Here is a 6,164-nt window from a genome sequence, read left to right as displayed (position 1 = left end):
TTTGAAGTTATCTTCTGTTTAATTTCATAAAATTTATAGTTTCTTAGATTTGGGTAAACTACCAAAAGCAGTGCAAAGTATGATTTTATGATGTAAAACTATGAGAGGGCCCACAAATATGCATTAAAAAATAGCTTACCTTGCCCTAGCCTGTTTGGCTTAGTGGATAGAGCGCCAGCCCTCAAACTGAAGGGTCTCAAGTGCAATTACTGGTCAAGGGCGTGAACTTTGGTTGTAGGCTGGATCCCTGACTTTGTCAATGTGCATGTGGAAGGCAACCAATGGACATGTCTCTCTCACATTGATGTGTGTCTCTCTGTCTCTCTCCTGGGTGATAATAAACAAACAAAAAGTAGCTTTCTTTTTTGGGCTTTACACGTGTTCACTAATTGGCTAGCGATACTAACCTGCGGGACTAAACGTAGACCTAACCAGAATTTTGCCTAAAAATTGTGTGCAGGGTCTATAAAGGCATACCTCGTTTTATTGTACTTTGCTTTATTGCACCACACAGATGTTGCATCTTTTACAAATTGAATGCAAGGCCCTCCACTGGCAAAAAGATTACAATTTGCTTTATATTGGTAGTCTGGGACCAAACCTGTAATAAGATATGCTTGTCTGATTAAATGTGAATTGTTTTCCAATATGCAAACACTGGGGATTTCATAGCAGAAGAACATATGGATTTCTGCTCCTTGAAAATTTGATGTATCTCAGAATCATCAAATGACCTGCATTGCATTTGCTTTGCCATCAGTCAGCTAGGCTAAGGTATGTCCCTTAAGTGGGGCCACTATTCCAATCTGCAGCAGCATCCAACTTGCCTATTTCCCTTATGTATGCTACCAGCAAAGCCCACATATGTATTTGAGTCTGCTACCCCTACTTTAGGCAATTTTCTTAGGACTATCTATCATAAACTTGGAATTTTATTATCTCTAGAAACTGGAAAACGTCCTTTGAAGATAGTTCTACATAGGTCATTGGTTGCATTTATAACATCTCGGAATTGTTTACCTCTTTACATATTTTTTTCTAATAAAACAAACCTCCTTATAAATTAGGTACTATAATGATTTTCTACTGCTGTTATAGCATCATCGTAAACTTAGTGGCTTAAAGGAATCCAAATTTTATTTTCCTACAGTTCATATCTCAGAAGTCAAGCAGCTTTACTGCACTAAAATCAAGACATCAGTAGGGCTGTTTATTTCTGTAAGTTCTCAATAGATAGGATCTATTTTACTGTATTTTCCTTCTAGATATTGCTGTGGCTTGGTAACCTTTTCCTCCATCTTCAAAGCCAGCCATGGCAGCCTTAGTTTTCCTCTCTCTTAGCACTCTGACCTATTCTCTTTCTCTTGTACGTTGAAGGACTCAAGTGATTAGTAACATCTCCATCTCTAGGTTATATCCTTAGGACATAATCTATCTGTAAAGTCTCTTTTGTCATGTAGCCCTAGGTTCTGGGGATTCAGATGAGGACCTCTGAGAGGTCACCCTGCCTACCACTATTTGCCCGCTTGCTCCAAATGAGCCATGCCTGTCCCACATGCAAAGTAGGCTCACCCATCCCTAAGTCCCCAAAGTCTCATCCCATCACAACATCAACTGAAATTCCAAATATCTAAATTATATCTCATCATTTAAATTCAGTGTGGGTAAGGCTTAATTACATAATCCTTCCTGAACACAATTATTCCCCATACTTACACCTGTTCAACATAGTTTAAAAGCCTGCCCAAAGTTATCCAGCCAAGAAATCACAGACCTAGAATTTGATTCCAAGCCACCTTCCTTTAAAACTCATTCTCTTTATACTCAAACCTTTCAAAGTACAATAAGAGTAACCTAGGCCACTTCCAATTTTTGTTTCCTATTTTTAAACAAGGATATTATGGTATATGTATATGTTTTGTATGTGAGGTATATTTAAATGTTTCATATATTGCACCTTATGTGTGACAAGTAATGGCCAAATCTGACTTGAGGATCCTTGTGCCTGTGAGCTCAACCTCAATGGCTGCACTGGTGGTCCTGGCTGTCCTGCCCGCCTTGACCTCACAACTGGCCCTGTTCTTTGCTGCCCACAACAGTGTTCACAGAGAAGCAGGCATCCTTCTCCTTGAGGAGCTCAGCACATGTTTGGGTTGATGAAATGTAGGCACATGTAGGGCAAGGCAGTGGAGCCATCAAGGGCTCAAAGGGAGGGAGAAGGAGCATTGAGGGCTAGAATCACACTTGTTGTAGGAGGTTATTGGATGTAAAAGAGGAGGATAAAGAGTTGAGTCTAGGCTAGTAGGAATGATCCCCGTGTGAGGAAACAGTGAAGGGTGGTGGTGAGCCGTTAGCACTCAGGACCTCACATTTTACTTATAGCTCAAGCTTCAACACTTCTGTTCCCTCTGCCTGGCATGCCCTTCTCCAAGCTCTTTCCATGGCTGGTTCTGCTTGCTCTTTAGATGTCAGCTCAGATGCCATCTCCCCAGAAAGGGATTTCCCAACCACTCTACCTGAACATAAAACCTCCAGGCTATCTTCATCCAATTTCACTGACACACTGATAGTTACCTGAAAACTTATCATTTCGTTTTTCACATTCTGCTAGTAGAATGCAAGTGTTTCATTTACTGCTATATTCTGAGCACTGAGACCATATTTGACACAAAGTGGGTATTCAATGGATATTTATGAAATGAATGAAAAAACCCTCAGTATCCTTATATAACAGTTGTATTAACAAATCCTTGATGATATGTTCTCTTCTACATACTACCAAATTGTGTGCCATGTTATTTTTATTAAGTATAGGAATTCTATACTTAGATTTTTCAGTCAAAGACTCATTTCTTCTGTGGCCTACGTCAGAGGCTTATTGTTTGGTGTGGGTCCATTAATCATATACGTAGACAAACTAGTTGATGATTTGGGCTTTTATGTGTATTTCATAGGGAGGTGCAGCATTAATTATTCCATTTAGCAATGGTATTTGGCCATTTTTTTCCTGACTAACAATCTCTGAATGCTAAAGAACGTCTCTCCAAAAGACTAGCATACAACAAATATGCATACAGTTTCAGAAGAGATTTCTGGACCCTCTGAAATCCTTTAGGGGCCTCATTTAAGGATTTCACTTCATTTTCTTTTCTTCCTTTTTTTAAAAAAATATATATTTTATTCATTTTTTTCAGAGAGGAAGGGAGAGAGATAGAGAGTTAGAAACGTCGATGAGAGAGAAACATCGACCAGCTGCCTCCTGCACACCCCCAACCGGGGATGTGCCCGCAACCAATGTACATGCCCTTGACCGGAATCGAACCTGGGACCTTTCAGTCTGCAGACTGACTCTCTACCACTGAGCCAAACTGGTTTCGGCTTCACTTCATTTTCTGAAATAGGAAATGACATTAACAAGCTGGGCAACTAGTTAATCTTTTAAATGTTACAACAGGGTTTCTAGGAAAAGCCAGAGACCATTGCTACTTTGTCCAAGGCACGTCCACACATTGCACAAGATCTGTTTTCTGTCTTTCTAAAAGCATTTCAGGGGGAAAAAATGTTTCATAATATTATTTATCCACTTGGTAGATGCTTTTTAAAAAAGTGTTATGTGGAATAGCGAAATAAGGCAGATACAGAGGACAAATATTATATGATTCCACTTATACGAGGTACCTAGAATAGTCCGATTCACAGAGACAAAAAGTAGACAGAAAGTGATTACTGACTGGGGCAGGGGCAGGAGTTTTTGTTTAATGGCTGCAGAGTTTCTTTTGGAGATGATTAAAATAATTTGGGTATAGATAGTTATAATGGGCCCACAGCATTGTGAATGTATTTGATACACCAGATTGTACATTTATGAATGGTTAAAATGATAAATATGTTATATATATTTTTCCCACCATAAAAAGGTTATTTCCTTAAAAAAGGTACATGTGGGAGAAAGTGTACCTATGACATGTGGGTGGAGTGTGTTGGAATAGGTAAGACCTAGCATAGAAAATGGAATAGGTAAGAAGGCATCTGGTGAAAAGTTTCCTCTCCTCCGGCTCTCAGTTCCCCTCTCTAGAGGAAACCTGTATTACCAGTTTCTTGTGTTTCCTCGTTTATCTTTCCCATTGTTTCTACAAAGTGTAGCATCCTAAACTCCATGCTTATACGGAGACCTTTCCATAGCAGAATACAGTTTTTGCATTCTTTTGTACCGCTGGCTGCACAGTATGAACGTACCATAGTTTAGTTCGTCAGTCCTCTACTGATGGACTTTGATGTGATTTCCAACCTTTCCCAACAGCAAACAATTCTGCAATGAATAACCACATACATAATGTCATTTCACAAATGTCAGTTGATCATTTCTTTATTATGAAACCAAGATAACTAAGCCCCAGGAAATGAGGTAATGGGAGAAGGTCATGGCAAGCCACCCTGGCTGAAGAATAACCCTGTGTGCAGAATCTATCACCTGATGTCATCACTATTCAAATTCAACCATTTCCACTCTGTTCATCAGCTAAGTGTGTTCGTGTGAGCCCCACTCCAGCGCTGTCAGAAGCTTAGTGCTCACGGAGATTAGTTATTGCTAGCAAGAAAGCCTAGGGAAAGCCAATGTGTTTGTGAGGAAACTATTGATGTAGTCGTGGTCACTTTGCAGTTCTGCCCGTGCTCAGTAGAAAAGTTATGCGTTCCTGTTTTTGTTTTCATCACTGAGCTAGTGGCTGAAGATGTGATAGACAACAAAATGTTGCTTAAAGGTTTAAAACATGCCTCAAAGGTTGCTTTTTTAAAATCTTGTTTATTTTTCTTAATAACTCACAGAGACATAAAGAAGCTTTGAGACATAGAGATCTACTGGATATGGTTCTGAGCACTGATTTAAACCTGGATCAGTCTGAGAGATATCCATATATAAGCTCAAGGAAATGCTCGTCTACTTAAAATACTTATATCTACATACTAGAGTGATATGCATAATGTTACCTAGAAGCACAATCAGAAAAATTCCTTGCACATAACGGGTAGAAATATTATAGAACCTGTATTACCAGTATAATCTAATGAAACTGAAGATTGATTAGCCTTCAATGCTAAGAGCCCTCGTAGGCATATCATAGCAAGAAGTGCCATTACAAAAATAGATCACTGTGATGTGCTTTTCAGTAAGTACGAAAACTGTAGAATAATCATGAGTTTATGCAGGATTCATCTACCTAATAAATATAAAGTAATCTATTTTGGAATCATGAAGATGAAATGTACTTGAGGGAGCCTTTAGTCAAACAAGCCTTTCGATAAGTGAAGAAACGGAGGCAGGTAAGATTAAGGTAAACCAACATACCTGAGCAACGTTGTGTTAGTGCAGGCTCATACAACCCCATGGGAGGTGATGTTCAGGAATTTTGCAAGCTGGTTGGCAGGTTAAAATTGGCTCTATTGCGAGGGCTTACACTGTGGAAATCCGTCATTGCTATAGATCAGGGTAATTCTCTTTCCCCGGGGAGTCTGTTGTCAAACATTTGCCAGCATGCCATTTTATCTAAGGCTATTCAACCAATTCAAAATAAAGACAAGATTTGCCTGGTCTATTTAAATTTACATTTTTTATTTTTTAAATTCTTATTGGACTCCTGAATTTTTAAGTCACTTTTGTATATATCGATATATATTATTGTCACCTCAGAGAAATCCTTTGAGGTAAGATAGGGATATTATTTCTCCCTGCCTCATTTCAGAGATGAGAACATTTAGGCACATGTGGATGAAATATTTTACCCTAGAACACACAAGTAGGTAATGGAAAAACCCAAATAGATGTTGCCCAGGACACATTGTACCTTAGGCAAAAGAGGAAAAAAAAAATTTATTAAGCAGGAACAGAATGTCAGCAATGTTACTAATGCAATGGTACCTCTATGGCTTTTCTATTTGAAATACGTCATTTGGTTCCTGACTTCATAGTTTAAAAAATCCTCAAGAAGTACTTAGGCTGAATGGAATAGTGAAGAGTCTTTTTCCTTAGTGAATCCAATTAATTATTATGTCATAGCAGAGCTTGGGTCTGGCCTGTGCTTTTATTTGACAGCGCACAGGTTATAAACTTAGGGACTATGTTCATAGTTATACCCCATGGCACCAGTTCCCTATTATTTTGATTAGGA

Source organism: Pipistrellus kuhlii, unplaced genomic scaffold (genome assembly GCF_014108245.1).
Source record: "Pipistrellus kuhlii isolate mPipKuh1 unplaced genomic scaffold, mPipKuh1.p scaffold_m20_p_4, whole genome shotgun sequence".
Taxonomy (NCBI): Eukaryota; Metazoa; Chordata; class Mammalia; order Chiroptera; family Vespertilionidae; genus Pipistrellus; species Pipistrellus kuhlii.
Note: the sequence above shows the minus strand (reverse complement) of the source record.